The sequence below is a fragment of the Microcaecilia unicolor genome, chromosome 1 (genome assembly GCF_901765095.1).
Source record: "Microcaecilia unicolor chromosome 1, aMicUni1.1, whole genome shotgun sequence".
NCBI lineage: Eukaryota > Metazoa > Chordata > Amphibia > Gymnophiona > Siphonopidae > Microcaecilia > Microcaecilia unicolor.
In genome coordinates this window covers 365,269,712-365,294,617 of record NC_044031.1, presented here as the reverse complement: position 1 = coordinate 365,294,617, position 24,906 = coordinate 365,269,712, and the positions used below count along the sequence as shown (strand labels likewise).

Genomic DNA, 24,906 nt, shown 5'->3' with positions numbered 1-24,906 from the left:
TAGTAGGTTTGGGGGCTGCAGGGCTTGTGCACATGCTGTCAGCTCTATGAGTTCCCTGCCCCTCTGACATCAACTTCCTGTTCCAGAGCAGGGGACCGGTAGAGATGACAGCTTGTGCACAAGCACACGCTGCTGCTACAGTTTGCTTTGCCTGCCACTGTAGCTCATCAGGAGAAGCAGCAGTGGATCTGGAAAGAATGGAGGACAGAGGAGGGGGTAGAAATAATGGACAGAAGAGGGGGTAGGAGGATGCTGGAGAGAAAGAGGGGAGACATAGGATGGAAGGAGGAAGAAAGGGGGAGATGCTGGATGGAAGTTTGGAGGAGAGAGGGGAAATGCTGGGTGGAAGTTGGAAGGAGAAAGTACAGACAATGGACGTGAAGATGGGAAATTTCTGGAGGGAAGTGGGGAGGAGAAAGGGGCTGACAATGGAAGTGAAGAGGAGAGAGGGGAAATGCTGGATAGAAGTAGGGAGGAGAGGGAGGGGAAATGCTGGATGGAAGTGGGGAGGAGAGAGGGGCAAGCTGTAGGTAGACACAGTCAAAAGAGAGAAATTGAAGACTGAATAGTAAGAAAGAATTAAATGTGGGCAGAAGCAGAATATAAACTGAAGAAAGCTGAAAGGAAAAGGAGTAGAGAAAAATAGCAGACGAACAGGAAATCCTGGCAATAGATTTAAGAGAAGACCAGGAAAGTACATAAGTATTGCCATACTGGGACAAACCAAAGGTCCATCAAGCTCAGCATCCTGTTTCCAACAGTGGCCAATCCAGGTCACAAATACCTGGCAAGATCCCAAAAAAGTATAAAACATTTTATGCTGCTTATCCCAGAAAAGAGTAGTGGATTTTCCCCAAGTCCATTTCAATAATGGTCTGTGGACTTTTCCTTTAGGAAGCCATCCAAACTTTTTTTAAACCCTGCTAAGCTAACCGCCTTTCCCCACATTCTCTGGCAACAAATTCCAGACTTTAATTATACCTTGAGTGAAGAAACATTTTCTCCAATTCATTTTAAATGTACTACTTTTGTAACTTCATTGTATGCCCCTAGTCCTAGTATTTTTGGAAAGAGTAAACAGACGCTTCACGTCTACCCGTTCCACGCCACTCATTATTTTATAGATCTCTATCATATCTCTCTAGCCACTTTAGCCTTTCCTCATAGGGAAGTCGTCCCATCCCCTTTATCATTTTCGGTGCCTTTCTCTGCACCTTTTCTAATTCCACTATATCTTTTTTGAGATGCAGTGACCAGAATTGAACACAATATTCGAGATGCAGTCACACCATGGAGCGATACAAAGGCATTATAATGTCCTCATTTTTGTTTTCCATTCCTTTCCTAATAGTACCTATTTGCTTTCTTAGCCGCTGCCGCAGCACACTAAGCAGAAGGTTTCAACATATCATCAATGACGACACCTAGATCCCCTTCTTGGTCGGTGACTCCTAACGTGGAACCTTGCATTATGTAGCTATAATTCAGGTTCCTCTTTCCCACATGCATCACTTTGTACTTGCTCACATTATGTGTCATCTGCCATTTAGATTCCCTGTCTCCCAGTCTCATAAGGTCGTAATTTTTCACAATCCTTCCACAATTTAATGACTTTGAATAACTTTGTGTCGCCAGCAAATGTAATTACCTCACTAGTTACTCCCATCTCTAGATGATTTATAAATATGTTAAAAAGCAGCGGTCCCAGCACAGACCCCTGGGGAACCCCACTATCTACTCTTCTCTATTGAGAATACTGACCATTTAACCCTACTCTCTGTTTTCTATCTTTTAACCAGTTTTTAATCCACAATAGGACACTACCTCCTATCCCATGACTCTCCAATTTCCTCTGGAGTCTTTCATGAGGTACTTTGTCAAATGCCTGGTACCAACACAATTGAAAAAAAGTGCATGGCCATACAACAAAGGTAGAAAAAATAATTTAATTTTTAATTTAAGATAAAGTAGTGTAGAGTCATATACTTCTGCTTTGAAAATCCAATAACCTGTGCAGAGTGAAAAGTAAATGGCATACTTTTTACCATTGTATGCAGTTGTAAAATGACCCTTATGGCTGATAAACCTTGATTCCACCTGTCCTCCCATTGTGAGGAGAGAGTTTTATCCCATTACTGTATTTAGTTTCACAACTTGTCTAATTCACTTAATTTTTCTTTTTTTATACATTAATCCAAAAAAATGAAAAAAAGAAACCGAGGGAAGTCAAATCTACAGAAAAATACAAAAAGTAAAGAAGCAAATCAATATTAGCTCACATCCTGGACAGAAAAAGAAGACAAAAGAAAACAGGAAATTATCAGAGAGGAAAAAAAGAATACAATCTTTACTATCCAAATCTTACAAAAAAAGGCCCTGTGCATTCCCACCATCAATATCACCATTAACATTCTTATCCAGTAAAAACCTCTCCAAGGGGATCCTAAAACACAAAGGTATTTCCTTGATATATAATAAGGTAGTTGCAGGTGCATCAGTACAAGAAAAATGTCTCCCATTGCCAGCATTCTCCTCAAAAAAGGTTTTTTACAAAAATGGATAGCCTTAGCTGCGAAAACTTAGACCCTCTGACCACAAAAAAAATTTTTAAGTGCTCAACTATTTTACATTTTTCAGCAGTAAATCATATGAAACGGGGACTTGTCAAAGGAAAATTATTTCTACGAGGACAAGCAGGATTGCCTATTCTCATGAGTAGATAGACGCCAATCTACGTCGCTCAGTCCCCGACTGAGCAGCGTGGATCAGTGTCTACCAACTCGTGAGAATATGAAGCCTTCTGTCTTTGGAGAATACGTGCCACAGGTAAGTATCTTTGCTTTCTCCAAGGACAAGCAGGCTTGCATATTCTCACAAGTGGGTAGGCACTGATCTACATCGCTCGGTCCCGGACCGGGCGAAGCGGATAGGCAGCCACCCACTCGTGAGAATAGGAAGCCTGCTGTCCTTGGAGAATTACCTGCTACAGGTAAGTCTCTTCACTTCTGTGACAATTCTAGAGACCCTTGCACTTAAGCAGACTGCACTGTATATATATCACCAAAGCTGATTCTATTTCCTTATCCCACTCTCACTTATAGTGTTTTCCCTTGGGACGTTCGTTAACTGACGTTAGGCTTACTTGAAGAAATCAGTCATAGTCCTCTGTACACTCTTGTGTCTGTGAGTTCCATAGACTATGTCTGCCAGATGGTAAAAATTGTCATAGCACTGACATCCAGTGGCCTCCAGATAGGCCCGCATGGTGTTTAGACTCTCCAGCGCTCTTGCAAAAGTGACAGGAGGTTGGTGAATTTCGTCAGCATGTGCCTCGCTGCTCATTTCATCATCTGTTTCATCATCAGCCATTGCCTGCGTGTAGGTGCATATCTGGACATCAGTGCTGTCGTCAGCTGCTTGTAGATCGTAATCAACAGCTACGTAGTGATCAAACTCCTCTTCAGTAACACCGGCTGGGATGTCAATAGCTTGTTCATCTGACGCGTTTGCAACAGCTGCATCTGTTTCATCCCTCTCCACATCCCTAACAAAGCTTGCCCGTTTGTAGCAGTTCACAATGGTTGCTTGTGTAACATGATTCCAGGCTTCTTTCTGCATATGTAGGGAATCCAACAGAGATAGATTACGAGTCCGTTCTGTAAGCATTTATAGATGAATAACTCTTCTGGGCAAAGCTACCCAATGAGTAATTCCCAGGTTCCGTTTACAGGAGTCTGGCTAAACCAACTTCCTAGCTCTGTCCAGGGGTTATATATTATAAAGGAACCTGGCTGTTCTGGGCCTACACCAGAACTTTTCTTCTGTTAGAGAGAACTGGAATAAAAGTAAAGTCACTGCTGTGAAATATATTAATTTATTATATAGGTAAGAAAATAGAATAGTACACCCCACACTACAGCTCAGCTGTACATATGTAGCTCCTTTATGCTGATAAGCAACTGTAGAATGTATTGTCTAACTAAAACACTGATATCCCTGGTTACTAGGTTATTACACAATGCTGATTAGTAATACTGACTAGGTCATGAAGTAATACAGTTAGCAGCACATCTTCCTGATCATAAAGTTCTGACTAACCCGCCTTTGCTAAGGTAAGAACCCACTAGCTAATCCCCAACTATAGGAAATAAATCTCTGTAATCCTCACCGAGCTTGACTCTAGGTGGTCTCTCAGATGAAGTGGACACAGGTTTTTCCCTTTAGACTCCAGCTGTTTTCCACAGCGAGTCCCCGTCTTAGGAAACAGAACAGGCTCTCTGCAGCATGCAGGATTACAGTCTCTCTGGCCGGTAGAGCTGAACCAACAGGTACTTTCTTCAGATGGTCAGTTCACAAAGTTGTGGACCACTTCAGGTCTCGCTGGTCTTCTTTTCAGCTACCCTTCTTCCAGTAGAACCAGACAAATTCTCCCTTGCTTCCTTCTCCTCTGTCTGGCCTTTTTTTTTTCTGGTTTTCCGCTCTCTGGCCCCTGATTCCCAGGTGACCAGACAGCAACCAATCAGGATCTTGTCCAGCTCCTTCCCTGAGCACGAAAAACCTCGCTGGATGGCTACGGGGGGGGGCAGGGGACAGAGGAGAATCGCTGGTTGCCTGGAGGGGGAGCAGGTGAGAGAGGAGAATCGCTGAGTGGCTGGAGGGGGGGCTGGGGACAGAGGAGACAGTCTCACTCTATCACACACACACACTCGCACATTCATTCTCTCGTTCTCACACACAGTCACTGTCAAACACACTCTGTCAAACATACACACTCCGAGGAATACCTTGCTAGCACCCGTTTCATTTCTGTAAGAGACTAGTGTGTGTATGTGTGTATATATATATATATATATATATATATATATATAATTTTTTTTTAATCTATAAAATTTCTTATTGTAAAATTGGTATAATAAAATAGCCAGAATGATGCATTTCAAAGCAACAGCAATAAACAAACCCATCCCAATCCTCCCCACCACCCCCTCCAAGTACTACCCAAAGCTTTGGTGATGTTTAAATTCATGTAAAAATACCTAACAAAAGAATTTCTGGCTGAATACAATGTAGTTTATGGGAAATAGAGAAAATGTAGATTTTTTTCATTCTGAACTCATTATCCATGTCCTCTGTTATGTAAAAAAAAAAAAAAAAACACTTTTGTGCTCATTTTCGAAGCAGATGGATTTCTCAAAATGGCCAAAAAAAGATCTGCTCAAAACATCCAAATCGTGGTTTTTGAAAGGCAAAATTTGGGTGCTGTACTTCAGTTTCTCCTAGGACAAGCAGGCTTGTGTATTCTCACAAGTGGGTAGATGCCGATCCGCATTGCCCAGTTTGGCATTTATGCCAAAGTAAAAAAAAAAAAAAAAGTCAGAGCTTTGTGAAGCACAAGCCATTCTCCACTATGCATATGCGAGTGCTTTCCTGCCCGCCGCAAGAATGGGGGTCCCTCAGTTTCATTTTTTCCACGTGAAGAGCAGCTGCATTTTTTTTTGGTCTCTTCACACGCCCCAGACTTAAAGCATTTTGAGTGCCTTCAGCCTTTCTTTCTTTTATTCTTATTGAGGTTTGTTTCTTTGTAAAAAAAAAAACAAAAACACTTTTTTTTATTTTTATTGATTGTCTACTTTGAGACTTCTAGACACTGGGAGCAGTGTTATGTAAAAAAAAACAAAACACTTTTGTGCTCATTTTCGAAGCAGATGGATTTCTCAAAATGGCCAAAAAAAGATCTGCTCAAAACATCCAAATCGTGGTTTTTGAAAGGCAAAATTTGGGTGCTGTACTTCAGTTTCTCCTAGGACAAGCAGGCTTGTGTATTCTCACAAGTGGGTAGATGCCGATCCGCATTGCCCAGTTTGGCATTTATGCCAAAGTAAAAAAAAAAAAAAAAAAAAAAAAGTTAGAGCTTTGTGAAGCACAAGCCATTCTCCACTATGCATGTGCGAGTGCTTTCCTGCCCGCCACAAGAATGGGGGTCCCTCAGTTTCATTTTTTCCACGTGAAGAGCAGCTGCATTTTTTTTTGGTCTCTTCACATGCCCCAGACATAAAGCATTTTGAGTGCCTTCAGCCTTTCTTTCTTTTATTCTTATTGAGGTTTGTTTCTTTGTCAAAAAAAAAAAAACACTTTTTTTTATTTTTATTGATTGTCTACTTTGAGACTTCTAGACACTGGGAGCAGTGAGGCGTCGAGTGGGTCTCCAACTGTCTTGAAGCCTCCTGCTGTGCAGGCCCCCAGGACCATCCATCTTCGGAGCCAACCCCGAGGCAACATGAGGATTAAACGTTGTCCTTGTTGGCACCGAGAAGCATGGGTGACATGCTTCAGGCGAAGGCCAAGAATCACCATCATTGTTTACCCTTGATACATGGTGCTGGGAGCTCCGGAGTGCTGAGGGAAGAAGCATCAGCACCGGAAGGACTGCTCTCCCTCCATGCAGGAGGTGCCAATGCACTTGTCTCCAAGCAGCTGAGAACCTGCTCCCATATCAGCCCCAGCAGTTCTGCAATCTGTGCCTCAGCCAACACCCCAGCTTTGCCCGATGTCAGCCCGTGATGAGTGCATCCAGGCCTTGCTCCCTGAGCTGCTGGATGGCCTTATGCAGTGCTGTGCTTTGGTGTCGGGAGTGCTTGCACCTGCCATACCTTCCACTGCTGCTCCGCCTGGCCCTTAGCCTGCGGTGCGGCTTCTGACACTGGCACTGCTTGCGGCACCGGTGCCAACTGCCACCCAGGCCAGTACCCCCTCGACGTCAGCAGAGGAAACTTCGCCCGAATTGAGGCGGGAGCCAGTCTCTCGATGCCACTGTCGAGGACATGGTTCCTCGGCATCGAGGCAGGCTCGGTCTCAGACATCCCATAGGGAGATCTTGTCTGACACTGAGGAGGAGTGCTCATGGGAATCAGGAGGATCCCAGATACTTTTCCTCGGATGAATCTCATGGGATTCCTTCTGAGCCTTCCCCACCACCGGAAAGGAGACAGTCTCTGCCGGAGAGCCTTTCTTTCCCATCTTTCAAAAAGGAAATGACTGATGTCATTCAATTTCCTTTGGAGATGGAGGATGAGCCCAGGGCCAAGATGCTCGAGGTCATGAACTATACATCTCCTAAGGAGGCTGTGATGGCTCCTTTCCATGGGGTACTCAAGGCAGGCCTCGTTAGGAACTGGGCGTCCCCTCTGTCGGACCCTGTTGTCCCCAAGAAGATTGATACCCAGTATCAGATCCACAGTGAGCCTGGGTTTGTAAGGCTTCAGTTGCCTTGCAACTCCATGGTGGTGGGATCTGCTTTCAAAAGAGCCAGGAGCACTAGGGACTATGCCTCGGCTTCCCCAGGCAGAGAAGCTAGAACTCTGGATTGTTTTGGGAGGAAGATGTACCAGGCCTCAATGCTGATCTCACGAGTGTTTACTTGCAAAACTCGGTAAAACAGCTGTCAGACTTGGTTGATACGCTCCCTCTGGAGCAGGCCGACCCTTTTCGCCAGTTGGTCAAGCAGCAGAAAGCGTGTCAAAAGTTCTTGGCCAGGGGCACTTACGACACTTTTGATGTGGCATCCAGGATCTCTGCTCAAAGTATAGCAATGCAGAGGTTGGCCGATGTCCTTTGCTGGGGGGATAATCTTTTTGAAGAGAAGTCTGAGGAGATCGCAGCCCAAATCAAGAAACACACTGATACTATCTCTTCTCTCTCCCACCGGGTGCCTTCTGCATCCACCTCCTCATCTAGGAGGTTTTTTGGCAAGTCAAGGAAAGCTCCGTACTACTACTCTAGGTGTAGGTACATTCTGGCTCGTCAGCCTGCTCAGTCTCAGCCCCAGCTCGCTTCTTCTCGTCAACAGCGTGTGCCTAAGGCCCCTGCTCCCCTGTCAAAGCAAGGGAGTTTTTGACTGGCTCCAGCAGAGTGCAGGTGCAGTAAAAGTGTCCATTCCGGATGACTTGCCAGTCGGGGGCAGGTTGAAATATTTTTCACCAAAGTTGTTCTCTCATAACCTCTGACCACTGGGTTCTTCAAATAGTTTGTCTAGGATACACCCTCAGTTATCATTCCAAATCCCCAGAGGGCGGGACCAGAGCTGAGAGAGACAGAAGGGGCGAGCCTGCACGCGTTTTACCGCTGCTGCTGGCCGCCGTAACCCCGATGTGGTAAGTGAAGATGACTTTTAAAAATCAGAGGGAGGGGGGCCTGGAACTGGAAAGGAGAGAGGGAGGGACGGAGAACGTTAGGGCAAGGCCTTTGGGCCCACCGGTCCGACGGCCACGTGGTCGGACCCCCTCCCCTGGTGGTGTGTACATGTGGGGGGGGTGTGGAGGGAGGGAGACCCTGAAACTCGGAGGGAGGGAGGGAGGGACCCTGAAACTCGGAGGGAGGGAGGGGATGACCCTGGAACTTGGAGGGAGGGAGGGGGGCCCCTGGCACACACTCTCATTCTCACACACACACTCTCTCTCTCACAGACACACTCGCAACCCATCTCACTCTCTCTCTCTGTCACACACACACACTCGCACATTCACTCTCTCTCTCTCTCACAGAGTCACTCTCACACACACTCTCTCAAACATACACACTCCGAGGAAAACCTTGCTAGCGCCCGTTTCATTTGTGTCAGAAACGGGCCTTTTTTTACTAGTGTTCTTATATTCTTATCCTTTCCTCTTTAACTTATAACTTCTACTGTACAGAAAATCCTTAAACCGCTGAAGAACAGAACCTCCCACTCCATAATGATCTAGAAATGATAACAGCACAGAATGGTCCACTAGATCGAACACAGTAGAGAGATTATACTGCTTCAAAAGAACCTTACTACGTGTACTAATTTCTTGCCTAAGTTTAATGATAAAGTAGCCAGGACGTTCTCCATGCTATAACATTTTCTGAAACCGGATTGAGAACCATCTAGAATATCATGATGAAACAGCTAGCTCATCAGCTGTTTTGCTATCACTCCCTCCATTACCTTCACTAATAACGGTATGGAGGTCATAGGTCTATAGTTTAACACTACACTAGGTCATAAAGAGGAGTTTTTTGAGGATAGGATTGAGAATGATTGGAAATTTCCCTTTCACGAGCATCTCCAATAATTCCTAGTAGAAAACCATCACAAACAGGGGAAACCGTAATCATCAAATTTGGTGGACAAATATCAGATAAACAGTGAGATTTTGAATATTTACACAGACACTGTTAAACTAAAATGCCTGTAGGAACCAAAAAACTGTTCCAAAACCTGTCTGCATCAATGTTGTTATTAACTAAGGGTTCTCGATAAAGTCCAATGGGGTTAATTTCTGGGGAGGAATCTCATTTCTTACTTTTTCAATTTTAATTCTTAAAAAAAATACAGCTAACTTCTCTGCCAAAGGTACCTCCTCAGTAGTTTCTAATAAGCGTGTAGAGCTAGATAAATGTTCACTAGTGAGTAGAGTTTCTTAACATCAACATGGTCTGTCCCAATATAATTAGAAAAATAGTCTAACTTAGTCTGTTATGGTAGATTTATATATAGTACAGCCTCCCACCATTCTCACCTACATATATCTAGAGACTGCTTCCACCATAATCTCTCAAACCTCCTACAAGTTCTCTTCAAATCCAACAATCTCTTATGAAACCAAATAGATTTTTTTCTTACCAGAATCCCTCTTTAACTGAATAGGATCTTTCATCTAAAATTTCACCACAGAACCTTTCCCAGTGTAATATAAAATCCTCATCAGAGTTGCCAGTTTATCTGAGATTTTATTCCAGAATAACTCTTTTTTTTAATCAGTTTTACCCCTTGATAAATATTGTCTCTTGACACCAAGTCTACAAGTATTGAAAGCTCTACTTTTAAGAACAAATTGTAGTCTAAAATGATCTGACCAAATAGTGGCTACCCAACCATAATCATGAATTAAAAAATTGCCTTGGGGTTGAAATCTATAGGCCATCAGATCAATCTGATTACCCTTATCATGAGTTGGGCCTATTCCTAACATATTAGACCCTGAATACTGCAACATATCTTCCAACAATCAGGGCTCAGGATCTGCTTGTTTATCTATGAACAATACATTAGTAGTTGTCAGATTCACCTCAGAAATAAAATCCCTAAAATCATCTTGTGCTGCCTTCCATTTCCCTGGAAGGCAGTGAAACAGCACACAGACCAATTTCCCATGTAATGAATCATCTTGAATACAGCAGGCCATCACCTCCAAAGAGGAGGAAATATGGCTAAACAACTGTACATGAAAAAGGACTTGTATATTAAAGCTAACACCCCATCCCATTTTCTTCCTTCTATAATTACATGCTAAATCTTATAACCATTTGGACACAAATCATTAAGGACTGGATCTTCCTTGAGTCAAAACCAGATCTCAACTATAAAAACCATCCCAGGTTGCTCTTCCTCGAGCCAATCTCGAATCAAAGTAACTTTATTAACCATCAACCTAGCATTAATGTAATAGATCAGTATAGGGATGGATATAAGAGAACTCCAAATATTTATATTCTCTCAACACTTTAACCCTAAAAGTAGGCCCCTCAACCGTTTAGGTTAAATAGTCCATTACCATTAACCTGGATTGGTTTAAGTGGTAAAACATCTATATCTAAATGTTTCTATATATATTACCAATTGTATCTGTACTCTGAAATGGCATAAATCATGACGGAAAATTGTAAGCCACATTGAGCCTGCAAATAGGTGGGAAAATGTGGGAAATGTGCCTGAACCAGCTTCCCCCTGCTTGTTCCAGTACACCTGCTCCAGTCTGCCTGAACCAGCTTCTCCCTGCTTATTCCAGTACACCTGCTCCAGCCTGCCCGCTCCAGTACATCTGCTCCAGTGTGCTCCAATCCATCTGTACCAGCTTCTCCCTGCTTGTTTCAGTCCATCTGCTCCAGCCTGCCTGCTCCAGCTTCTCCCTGCTCGTTCCTGCTCATCTGCACCAGCTTGTTCCAGCCCGCCTGCTAGCTTGTCAGCCATTGACTTACTTGCCTGCCTGCTAACTTGTCAGCCCTTGTCTTACCTGCTCTCCAGCATCTCCCTGCTCGTTCCTGTCCATCGGCTCCAGCATGCCCCGACCCACCTGCTAGCTTGTCACCCACTGATTTACTTGCCTACCTGCTAACTTGTCAGCCATTGACTTACCTGCCCCCCAGCCTCTCCCTGCTCGTCCCTGTCCATCCACACCAGTTTGCTCCAGCCCGCCTGCAAGCTTGGCAGCCTCTGCCTCACTTGCCTGCCTGCTAACTTGTCAGCCATTGACTTACCTGCTCTCCAGTCCATCCATCCCTCCAAGTCCAAGCCTCCGGCTCTCCGCTCTATCTATCTACTTCTCACCTCAGTCACTACACTTACACCTATTACACCGCAATCACTACTTATGGCCCCTGTCCACATCCTCTTCCTTGCCCTGTCCCTTCCTAATCTTTTTCCCCTCCCCTTACTGCTGTCCACCGCTGGAACTCATTGCCCACCTGTGTTCCCTCCCGTCCTGCCCGCTACGGCAATACCCTATTCACCCCCATCCCTCACCACCTCACCATCTCTCTTGTCCCCCTCCTCCTTCCTAGCCCTTAATCTTCAACACCTCCTTCCTGCCATTAACCCTTCACCATTCCTCCTAAGTGCACCCCGTCTTCGTCGCCCGTCCTCCCCACCCTCCTCCGCACTCTCCTGCTCCTCCTCCTGCTATCCGCGGGAGACAGTCCTAATCCAGGCCCCCCTCACCTGTCCTCCTCCTATCCATGCAAACGATTCCGTGATGCCTCCAATCTCGTCTCTATTTCCCCTCCCCCCCCCTCTTCCCTCCCCTTCTCATGTGCCTTATGGAATGCCCACTCGGTCTGCAACAAACTGCCCTTCACCCACGATCTCTTCATCTCTCGTTCCCTTCAACTACTCGCCCTAACTGAAACCTGGATCTCCCCTGACGACTCTGCCTCAGTCGCGGCCCTTTGTCATGGAGGTTATCTCTTCTCCCACACTCCCCGCCCAGATGGCCACGGTGGAGGCGTCGGGCTACTTCTCTCGCCCTCCTGTAGTTTCCAACCCCTCCTCCTGCCGCAGTCTCACTGCTTCTCGTCCTTTGAAGCTCACTCCATCCGGCTATTCTACCCACTACCACTCAGAGTTGCAGTCATCTACCGCCCCCCTGATAAGCCCCTCTCTTCATTCCTTACTGACTTCGACGCTTGGCTCACCGTCTTTCTTGATCCCGCATCTCCATCCCTCATTCTTGGTGATTTTAACATTCACGTTGACAACCCATCCAACTCCTACGCTTCTAAATTCCTCACTCTGATATCCTCCTTCAACCTCCGACTATGCTCTACCACCCCTACTCACCGTGATGGCCATTATCTCGACCTCGTTCTCTTCTCTTCCTGCTCACCTTCTAATTTCTGCACCTCAGTCCTTCCTATCTCAGATCATCACCTAATCACCCTCACACTTCATCACCCTCCCCCTCAACCTCGCCCAACAATACCCACTGCCTTCCGGAATCTCCAAGCTGTCGACCCCCCTACCCTTTCCTCCCAAATCTCCAATCTCTTCCCTTCCATCTCGTCTTCTGAATCTGTCGACACGGCTGTCTCTACCTACAATGAAATTCTCTCCACTGCTCTGGATACCCTAGCACCATCTGTCTCTCGCCCCACTAAGCGCATTAATCCTCAGCCCTGGTTAACCCCTTGCATCCATTACCTTCGCTCCTGCACCCGATCTGCTGAACGACTCTGGAGGAAATCTCGCACCCTGTCAGAATTCACCCATTACAAATTCATGCTATCCTCCTTCCAGTCCTCCCTATTCCTTGCCAAAGAGGAATATTATTCTCAATTAACCAATTCTCTCGGCTCCAATCCTCGTCGCCTCTTCGCCACCCTCAACTCCCTACTTAAAGTGCCCTCCGCTCCCACCCACCCCCCCTCACTCTCTCCTCAAACACTAGCTGACTACTTCCGTGATAACGTGCAGAAGATAAACCTTGAATTCACTTCCAAGCCTTCTCCTCCCTGTGACTTCTTAACCCACTCCCTCAACCAACCTAACCTGGCCTCCTTCTCCTTCCCTGAGATCACCGAAGAGGAAACTGCTCGCCTTCTTTCTTCCTCTAAGTGCACCACCTGTTCCTCTGATCCCATTCCCACCAATCTGCTTACCAACATCTCTCCTACAGTTAACCCCTCAATCTGTCACATCCTCAACCTCTCTCTCTCCACTGCTACTGTCCCTGACACCTTCAAGCACGCTGTAGTCACACCACTTCTCAAAAAACCATCACTTGACCCCACCTGTCCCTCCAATTACCGCCCCATCTCCCTTCTACCCTTCCTCTCCAAATTACTTGAACGCGCTGTCCACAGCCGCTGCCTTGATTTCCTCTCCTCTCAGGCCGTCCTCGATCCGCTTCAATCCGGCTTTCGCCCACTACACTACAGAAACAGCACTCTCTAATGTCTGCAATGACCTGTTCCTTGCCAAATCCAAAGGTCACTATTCCATCCTTATCCTCCTCGACCTATCTGCCGCCTTTGACACCGTCAATCATAATTTACTTCTTGACACACTGTCCTTATTTGGGTTCCAGGGCTCCGTCCTCTCCTGGTTCTCCTCGTATCTTTCCCAACGCACCTTCAGAGTATTTTCTAATGGCTCTTCTTCCACCCCCGTCCCGCTCTCTGTTGGGGTTCCTCAAGGATCTGTCCTTGGACCGCTTCTTTTCTCGATATACACCTCTTCCCTGGGCTCGCTGATCTCATCACATGGTTTCCAGTACCATCTCTATGCCGATGATACCCAGCTCTACCTCTCCACTCCCGACATCACAGTCGAAACCCAGGCCAAAGTTTCGGCCTGCCTCTCAGACATCGCCGCCTGGATGTCCAACCGGCATCTGAAACTGAACATGGCAAAGACTGAGCTCCTTGTCTTTCCACCCAAACCCTCCTCTCCTCTTCCCCCGCTCTCTGTCTCTGTTGACAACGCCCTCATCCTCCCCGTCTCTTCAGCCCGCAATTTCGGAGTCATTTTCGACTCCTCCCTCTCCTTCTCTGCCCATATCCAGCAGATAGCTAAGACCTGTCGCTTCTTTCTCTGTAATATTAGCAAAATCCGCCCATTCCTCTCTGAACAGACTACCCGAACCCTCGTCCACTCACTCGTTAACTCTCGTCTTGACTATTGCAACCTTCTCCTCGCTGGTCTCCCGCTTAGCCACCTATCCCCCCTTCAATCTATCCAAAATTCTGCCGCACGTCTTATCTACCGTGTGAACCGATACTCTCATATCACCCCTCTCCTCGCTTCACTGGCTCCCGATCCGCTACCGTATACAGTTCAAGCTTCTCTTATTGACCTTCAAATGCACTCAATCTGCAGCCCCCCATTACCTCTCTACACTCCTATCCCCCTATGTTCCCACCCGTAACCTCCGCTCTCAGGGCAAATCACTCCTATCTGTACCCTTCTCCACCACCGCTAACTCCAGACTCCGCCCGTTCTGCCTCACATCACCTTATGCCTGGAACAGACTTCTCGAGCCCATACGCCATGCGCCCTCCCTGCCCATTTTCAAGTCCTTACTCAAAGCCCATCTCTTCTCCCTTGCTTTTGGCGCCTAACCACCTTCCCCATTCATGATACCTACACTGACTACATAGTTTGTTACCTTTAGATTGTAAGCTCTGTTGAGCAGGGACTGTCCTTCCCCTTGTTAAACTTGTACAGCGCTGCGTAACCCTAGTAGCGCTATAGAAATGCTAAGTAGTAGTAGTAGGATACAAATGAGTGGAGGAGTGGCCTAGTGGTTAGGGTGGTGGACTTTGGTCATGGGGAACTGAGGAACTGAGTTCGATTCCCGGCACAGGCAGCTCCTTGTGACTCTGGGCAAGTCACTTAACCCTCCATTGCCCGCCGCATTGAGCCTGCCATGAGTGGGAAAGCGCGGGGTACAAATGTAACAAAAAAAACCAACAAATAAATAAATATCCGTCAAAGCAGATGTACCGTAAGACATCTGGGGTACATAATTCCGATGTCCACTAATAATAACTTGGATTTCAGTGATAATGGAATAGGAAGAAGGATGTTTTTATCTAGACCTGTTTCAATCACATCCAGGGTAGAAAAGGTGCCCTGATTGATCAGCTGACCACTGGAGAGATGTTTTTCCTGTTTGAAAATGACTGTGAGATGGGCTTTTTTTTAGACGTTATGAGCATGACATCCCAATTCTGACTTGGATGTTCTTTCCAAAATGCCCCTCCATGTTTCTGAATCTCTTGTATTCTGAAGAACCACTTCCTGGGCTTCCAGAGTCTTTAGTCTTGTCTCAACAGTAGCAATTTTGTCATCTAAATCCTCAGATTTCCCCATAGTCTCCTTTGGGAAATAGCATAATTGTGTAATAGGCCCTTGAAGTATTTCTCCAGTTCTGGAGACAACTTTCCAAATATCCATCAAGGTAATGTTCTGACCAGGAAGGCTTTCAGCTGCAGAAATAGATACACCTGCAGGAGAAAGCAGTACCTTTGGCAGCAACAATACGCCAGATGCAATGAAAGTCCGAACCCAAGAATTGAGCCTTCAACTGCTGAGATCCCACCCATGGAGAGAGTCATCTAAGGTGGGGATTGTGAAGGACTACCAGAACTCAAGGTCAGAGACCAAGACGAAGGAAGTCGTATTCTCCGAGGACGAGCAGGTCCTCACAGTATGGGTGATGCCACCGACAAAGCATAAATGAAGGAAGTTACTCCAGTTTAGTGTAACTAAAAGCTTTTGAACTGCCTCATTCTGCATGCACATAATTTCCCACCCACCACGGTCATGCAGGACTACATCAGTCTTTGTCTTTCTTTGGAGTGAGTTAGTAATGGGACACTAGAGCTCTCATGAAGATCTGTGTGTTGTTAAGTTGTAATTTTGTAAGTTTTTGGCTTCTTATTGTCTGTTGTGTAGTACTTTTACCAATAGTTCCTTAGGTTTCTGGCTGTTTTTAAACATCCCTTATTTTTTACGCTCAGCTTGCTGTAGGCTTTGATGTATGATCTCAGGCTCCCAGTCATGTCCTTTGATTGCACTTTAGCTGTTTTTTGCCAAATAATATGTCCCAGAAAAAAGTGGCTTTAAAAAGTTGATCCAGTGTAATGGGACCATATTCATTATGGATATCCATAACTAGTGCCTGCATTGCCTGTGCTCAACGTGAACCTGCTCACTATAAATTATGTTTATAGATGTTCAGGAAAGGTCTTTGTGGTTGTGAGAATTACATATAAGTACATAAGTAATGCCACACTGGGAAAAGACCAAGGGTCCATCGAGCCCAGCATCCTGTCCACGATAGCGGCCAATCCAGGCCAAGGGCACCTGGCGAGCTTCCCAAACGTACAAACATTCTATACATGTTATTCCTGGAGAAGCAGCACAAATTAATTTTTGATGCCTATAAGTCCAGTCCATTGACTTGTATTTGGAAGCATCAGTCTCCATGGGTCCCAGAGCTGCACTGCACACTGGGGATGAATCAGCATCAAGAGTGCATTGATCACTCTCAATATCAACCATTGATAGAGACCATTGGGAATCATCAACCTCTGTGTCCCACCCAAAGAAGAGGAAGGATTCGTCCTTGACTTCATCAACGTCGCGTGCACTTCATCACACCTCATCGAAGCAGAACATTGAAGGCATGAGGTTACTGGTGTCCTTGAAGCATTTTCAACATGAGGTCTACTCATCCTCCTCATTATCTGAGGTGGTGCTACAGTATCCAGGGCTTCGACACATGACTTTTTACTTCTCTAGTGACTCAGTAGGACATAGTGACTCCTACTGTATTCCCGATATCTTTGTCGATGGCAGCTTTCCAGGAGCAACTCACAAGGAGATTCGATGGATGGATGGAGTGCTTCTTTGCTTAGCACAAAGGTGCAGCTTTGACATTATCAGTATTACTACTACTACTATTTAGCATTTCTATAGCGCTACAAGGCATACGCAGCGCTGCACAGACATAGAAGAAAGACAGTCCCTGCTCAAAGAGCTTACAATCAGACAAAAAATAAATAAAGTAAGCAAATCAAATCAATTAATGTGAACGGGAAGGAAGAGAGGAGGGTAGGTGGAGGCGAGTGGTTACAAGTGGTTACGAGTCAAAAGCAATGTTAAAGAGGTGGGCTTTCAGTCTAGATTAAAGGTGGCCAAGGATGGGGCAAGACGTAGGGGCTCAGGAAGTTTATTCCAGGCGTAGGGTGCAGCGAGACAGAAGGCGCGAAGTCTGGAGTTGGCAGTAGTGGAGAAGGGAACAGATAAGAAGGATTTATCCATGGAGCGGAGTGCACGGGAAGGGGTGTAGGGAAGGACGAGTGTGGAGAGATACTGGGGAGCAGCAGAGTGAATACATTTATAGGTTAGTAGAAGAAGTTTGAACAGGATGCGAAAACGGATAGGGAGCCAGTGAAGGGTCTTGAGGAGAGGGGTAGTATGAGTAAAGGGACCCTGGCGGAAGATGAGACGGGCAGCAGAGTTTTGAACTGACTGGAGAGGGGAGAGGTGACTAAGTGGGAGGCCAGCAAGAAGCACATTGCAGTAGTCTAAACGAGAGGTGACAAGGGTGTGGATGAGGGTTTTGGTAGAGTGCTCGGAAAGAAAGGGGCGGATTTTACGGATGTTGTAAAGAAAGAAACGACAGGTTTTGGCGGTCTGCTGGATATGAGCAGAGAAGGAGAGAGAAGAGTCAAAGATGACCCCAAGGTTTCGAGCTGAGGAGACAGGGAGAATGAGAGAGCCATCAACAGAAATAGAAAACGGGGGGAGCGGGGAGGTGGGTTTGGGGGGGAAAATGAGAAGCTCGGTTTTGGTCATATTTAATTTCAGGTGGCGTTGAGACATCCAGGCAGCAATGTCAGACAAGCACGCTGAAACTTTGGTTTGGATGCAAGGTGAGATATCAGGGGTAGAAAGGTAGATTTGGGAGTCATCAGCATAGAGATGGTAGGAAAAGCCATGGGATGAGATTAATGAACCAAGGGAAGAAGTGTAGATAGAAAAGAGGAGGGGACCAAGAACAGAACCCTGGGGTACGCCGACAGGCAGAGGGATAGAAGTAGAAGAGGATCCACCAGAGTGAACACTAAAGGTGCGGAGGGAGAGGTAGGAAGAAAACCAGGAAAGGACAGAGCCCTGGAATCCAAGTGAGGACAGGGTATCGAGAAGTATGCTGTGATCGACAGTGTCAAAAGCAGCGGAAAGATCAAGAAGAATGAGGATGGAATATTGACCTCTGGATTTAGCCAGTAATAGGTCATTGGAGACTTTAGTAAGCGCAGTTTCGGTTGAGTGGAGAGGGCGAAAACCAGATTGTAATGGGTCAAGAATAGCATGTGAGGAGAGAAAATCAAGGCAGCGGCGGTGAACAGCACGCTCAAGTAATTTGGAGAGAAAAGGAAGGAGGGAGATGGGTCGGTAATTAGAGGGACAAGTAGGGTCAAGTGAAGGCTTAAGGAGAGGTGTGACCACAGCATGTTTAAAGGCAGCAGGGACAGTCGCAGTGGAAAGTGACAGATAAAAGGAATAAGAGCAGGAGAGATGGCATTAAGAAGGTGGGTGGGAATGGGATCAGAGGAACAGGTGGTACATTTTGAGGAAGAAAGGAGAAGTGTAGTTTCCTCAATAGTAACTTCAGGAAAGGAGGAAAGGGAATGAGGGGAAGGAGAGAGAGGGGAACGGACTAGTGGAGGGAGAGGTGGTGAGGTAGAGAAAGCAAGGTTTATCTTTTGAACCTTGTTGTGAAAGAATTCAGCAAGGGTCTGAGGAGATAATGAAGGGGGAGTTGGGGGAGGGGGCACCTTGAGGAGAGAGTTCAATGTGGTGAAGAGAAGTCGAGGATTAGAGCCAAGAGAGTTGGTCAGTTGGATATAATAATCCTGTTTGGCACGTAAAAGAGCAGATTGGAAGGAGGTCAGCATGAACTTAGTGTAAGAAATCAGCAAGGGCCCGAGATTTCCGCCAGAGGCGTTCGGCGGAGCGGGTACAGGAACGTAGGTAGCGGATATTAGAAGTCAGCCAAGGTTGGGGTTTTGTACGCCTTACAGGGCGGGTCATCAAAGGTGCAAGAGTGTCTAAGGCAGAGGATAGAGTTTTGTTGTAAGAGGAAACAGCCTCATTGACAGACGTGGATGGTGCCACAGTAGAGAGGAGGTTTGAAACATGGGAGGATAGAGATGAAGGGTCAATATCGTGAAGATTCCTAGATAAATTAGATAGGATAGGACGGGACTGGGAGGGAGGAGATTTAAGTGTGAAAGTTATAAGATGGTGATCAGAGGAGGGATGATCAGAGGCAAGGAAACTAGAAGGTGAACAGTTGGAGGAGAAGATGAGATCAAGACAGTGACCATTTTGATGAGTGGGGGAGGTGGAGCATAGTTGGAGATTAAAGGACAACGTTAAATCGAGTAACTTGGAAATATAAGAGTTGGAAGGATCATTAGCAGGAATATTAAAGTCACCAAGGATGAGAGAGGGGGAGGAAGGATCATGGAAGAAGGCAAGCCAGTCGTCAAAGTCACTGAGAAAGGATGAAAGGGACTTATTAGGGGGACGATAAATGACCGCTATTCGAAGAGGCAGAGGAGAGAAAAGGCGGATAGAGTGGACTTCAAAGGAGGAAAAACAGTGAGATTGAGGTGGAAGAAGGGGTTGAAATCTGGAGGAGGGAGAGAGAAGTAGTCCAACACCGCCCCCACGGCCAGCAGGGCGAGGAGTATGTGAAAATAGATAACCGCCATGGCACAGGGCTGCGACTGAAGCAGAGTCATCAGGGCAGAGCCAGGTTTCTGTTATGGCGAGCAGATGGAGGTGACGCGAGATAAAGAGGTCCTGGATATAGGGGAGTTTGTTACAGATAGAGCAGGCATTCCATAGGGCGCAAGAGAAGGGCAGAGAAGAGGAGGGGAGTAGAGGAATAGAGATGAGGTTAGAGAGGTCACGGTGAGATCTGTAGAGTTTGGATAATAGTTGGTGAGGAGGGCCAGTATTGATGGAGAAAGAGAGATCCTACCAATTCTTGAGACCTACAAGTTTAAGTTCATTTTTGTTTGATATACAGTGGTGGAAATAAGTATTTGATCCCTTGCTGATTTTGTAAGTTTGCCCACTGACAAAGACATGAGCAGCCCATAATTGAAGGGTAGGTTATTGGTAACAGTGAGAGATAGCACATCACAAATTAAATCCGGAAAATCACATTGTGGAAAGTATATGAATTTATTTGCATTCTGCAGAGGGAAATAAGTATTTGATCCCTCACCAACCAGTAAGAGATCTGGCCCCTACAGACCAGGTAGATGCTCCAAATCAACTCGTTACCTGCATGACAGACAGCTGTCGGCAATGGTCACCTGTATGAAAGACACCTGTCCACAGACTCAGTGAATCAGTCAGACTCTAACCTCTACAAAATGGCCAAGAGCAAGGAGCTGTCTAAGGATGTCAGGGACAAGATCATACACCTGCACAAGGCTGGAATGGGCTACAAAACCATCAGTAAGACGCTGGGCGAGAAGGAGACAACTGTTGGTGCCATAGTAAGAAAATGGAAGAAGTACAAAATGACTGTCAATCGACAAAGATCTGGGGCTCCACGCAAAATCTCACCTCGTGGGGTATCCTTGATCATGAGGAAGGTTAGAAATCAGCCTACAACTACAAGGGGGGAACTTGTCAATGATCTCAAGGCAGCTGGGACCACTGTCACCACGAAAACCATTGGTAACACATTACGACATAACGGATTGCAATCCTGCAGTGCCCGCAAGGTCCCCCTGCTCCGGAAGGCACATGTGACGGCCCGTCTGAAGTTTGCCAGTGAACACCTGGATGATGCCGAGAGTGATTGGGAGAAGGTGCTGTGGTCAGATGAGACAAAAATTGAGCTCTTTGGCATGAACTCAACTCGCCGTGTTTGGAGGAAGAGAAATGCTGCCTATGACCCAAAGAACACCGTCCCCACTGTCAAGCATGGAGGTGGAAATGTTATGTTTTGGGGGTGTTTCTCTGCTAAGGGCACAGGACTACTTCACCGCATCAATGGGAGAATGGATGGGGCCATGTACCGTACAATTCTGAGTGACAACCTCCTTCCCTCCGCCAGGGCCTTAAAAATGGGTCGTGGCTGGGTCTTCCAGCACGACAATGACCCAAAACATACAGCCAAGGCAACAAAGGAGTGGCTCAGGAAGAAGCACATTAGGGTCATGGAGTGGCCTAGCCAGTCACCAGACCTTAATCCCATTGAAAACTTATGGAGGGAGCTGAAGCTGCGAGTTGCCAAGCGACAGCCCAGAACTCTTAATGATTTAGAGATGATCTGCAAAGAGGAGTGGACCAAAATTCCTCCTGACATGTGTGCAAACCTCATCATCAACTACAGAAGACGTCTGACCGCTGTGCTTGCCAACAAGGGTTTTGCCACCAAGTATTAGGTCTTGTTTGCCAGAGGGATTAAATACTTATTTCCCTCTGCAGAATGCAAATAAATTCATATACTTTCCACAATGTGATTTTCCGGATTTAATTTGTGATGTGCTATCTCTCACTGTTACCAATAACCTACCCTTCAATTATGGGCTGCTCATGTCTTTGTCAGTGGGCAAACTTACAAAATCAGCAAGGGATCAAATACTTATTTCCACCACTGTACCTCCCGAAGACATGCCATCTAGGCAGTTCACAATACAAAAAAAAGAGAGAAAAGGAAGAATTAGTAGAGAGGATCAGCAGGTCAGGAAGGAAAGGGAGAACTACTCGATAGGAAAGAGAGAGAAGGCAAGAAGCATGATGCTGTAGTTTGTACAGGCTCCAAAAAAACAAGGCAAGTGATCCACAAACTCCAATGTAGGAATAAGACAAGCAGATCAGCGATAGGTCCAGAGCATCCTTTGTTGCAGAATCACAGTCAGATAAAATGCCCGACACAGTCCTTGTTTCGCCCACAAGGGCTGCGTCAGGGTCTCTAAAAAATGATAAATAATAATAATAAATGATAAAAAAGCATATAAATCTATACATTTGAATCAGGGGCGAACTATATACGTAATCTACTTAGATTTCAGCAAAGCTTTTGACACGGTTCCCCACAGGAGGCTTTTAAATAAACTGGATGGGCTGAAGATAGGACCCAAAGTGGTGAACTGGATTAGGAACTGGTTGACGGACAGACGCCAGAGGGTGGTGGTTAATGGAATTAACTTGGAGGAGGGAAAGGTGAGTAGTGGAGTGCCTCAAGGATCGGTGCTGGGGCCGATTCTGTTCAATATATTTGTGAGTGACATTGCCGAAGGGTTAGAAGGTAAAGTTTGCCTATTTGCGGATGATACTAAGATTTTAACAGAGTGGACACCCCGGAGGGAGTGGAAAACATGAAAAAGGATCTCAGGAAGCTAGAAGAATGGTCTAAGGTTTGGCAATTAAAATTCAATGCGAAGAAATGCAAAGTGATGCACTTAGGGAATAGAAATCCACGGGAAACGTATATGTTAGGCGGTGAGAGTGTGATAGGTACGGACGGGGAGAGGGATCTTGGGGTGATAGTATCTGAGGATTTGAAGGCGACGAAACAGTGTGAAAAGGCGGTGGCTGTTGCTAGAAGATTGTTAGGCTGTATAGAGAGAGGTGGGACCAGCAGAAGAAAGGGGGTGTTGATGCCCCTGTATAAGTCGTTGGTGAGGCCCCACCTAGAGTATTGTGTTCATTTTTGGAGTCCGAATCTTGCTAAGGATGTAAAAAGAATTGAAACGGTGCAAAGAAAAGCTACGAGAATGGTATGGGATTTGCGTTACAGGATGTATGAGGAGAGACTTGCTGACCTGAACATGTATTCTCTGGAGGAAAGGAGAAACAGGGGTGATATGATACAGACGTTCAAATATTTGAAAGGTATTAATCCGCAAACGAACCTTTTCCGGAGATGTGAAGGCGGTAGAACTAGAGGATATGAAATGAGATTGAAGGGGGGCAGACTCAAGAAAAATGTCAGGAAGTATTTTTTCACGGAGAGAGTGGTGGATGCTTGGAATGCCCTCCCGCGGGAGGTGGTGGAGATGAAAACGGTAACAGAATTCAAACATGCGTGGGATAAACATAAATGAATCCTGTTCAGAAAGAATGGATTCTCAGGAGCTTAGCCGAGATTAGGTGGCAGAGCCAGTAGTGGGAGGGGGATAGTGCTGGGCAGACTTATACGGTCTGTGCCAGAGCCAGTGGTGGGAGGCGGGGCTGGTGGTTGGGGGGCGGGGATAGTGCTGGGCAGACTTATACGGTCTGTGCCCTGAAAAATACAGGTACAAATCAAGGTACGGTATACACAAAAAGTGGCACATATGAGTTTATCTTGTTGGGCAGACTGGATGGACCGTGCAGGTCTTTTTCTGCCGTCATCTACTATGTTACTATGTAATACACCTTTTAGATAGTCGGGTGTTGATTTACGCATAGGTATGTGTCCTATTATAGTCATTGTATTTAAAAGAACATGTATGATTCCTTTTATTAGTATATCTTTTTATTATGATTGTCATTCCTTTTTTATGTCTAGATCTAATAAGCATGTATGGTTCCTTTTATTAGTTTTTTTTATTATGATTAATATGCTTTTCTATTACATATGTCATATTTGCTCACCATGTCATGGCTTCCATATTACATATATTTTTATTTTATTTATTTATTGCATTTGTATCCCACATTATCCCACCTTTTTGCAGGCTCAATGTGGCTTATCAAAAGAAAAAAAGCAGATCAAAAAAGACAAAAAAATAGAACAGGAGGGTAACAGAAGAAGTGGTTTATTACAAGTTACCCGACGTGGCCACGTTTCGCCCTCAGGCTGCGTCAGGGGTAAAAAAAACTACAAAATAAAAATACATAATGAGTAAAACATAAACTTCACCATTGTATATTTGATAATAAAACATATCTAAAAACACTATCACATCATATAAAATAAAAACAGATCAAATCTAAAAACATAATACAATAAAATATAATATCAAATCAATATCAGTTAAAAACATTCAAATTAAATATGCATGCAATAAAATAATTTTAATGCAAGACATGATATCAACACAAAATATAATAATATCAACACTAAATGTATATCAATAGAACTGCATCGGACAGATAGGTGGAGATATACAACACTAAAATAACTGAATGACCATACATACTAAATATCACCTACCTAATAGGGGTATAAAAAGCAAAGTAAACCCCTAAAAGTAGTCATACAACCACCTAAAAAATACAAAATAAAATCAATAAATAAAATCTCACAATGCTTGGCCTCAATTGTCGTCTTTTATGCACATTCAATGATCTAAAAATATTGAAATTAATATTCACTTTGTTAAAAAGTGAGAATCAGTGGGTTTCCATGTTCTAATAGATAGCAACTCAAATCAATAGAAATTGATACAAAGTACCTAAAAACATCATACTGTTCTATGACAATCACATGTATCCTGATGATGATATCATTCAAAAGAACTCCACAGTGGCCATAAAAAAAACTGATTACAACTCACAGTCAATCCAGCACTCATTGCTGTTGTTTGAATGTACAAACATCAATTGAAATTGTGCTGTTGCAACGCACCAAACGTACTTACCCTGATACTTGTGTCATTAGAAAAAACTTTGTAATGGATGTAGCAATACTGATTCAGAGGCGCTCAGCCAAACTCACAGGCAATCCAGTGCTTTATGTTGCTATTTAAATGGGTGGATATCCATACATAAACCCTAATGATTTTTATCATTAGAAAGAATTTAGCAATCCCACTCAGCACAACTGGCATGTAATGCAGTGCTCTTTAATCATACTT

The 24,906-nt window shown here is 45.2% G+C and overlaps 1 protein-coding gene across 1 annotated transcript in view; it reads left to right on the top strand.

Moving 5' to 3' along the window:
• Positions 1 to 24,906, top strand: part of LPCAT1 (lysophosphatidylcholine acyltransferase 1) — a 624,443-nt gene that overhangs the window by 565,662 nt on the left and 33,875 nt on the right.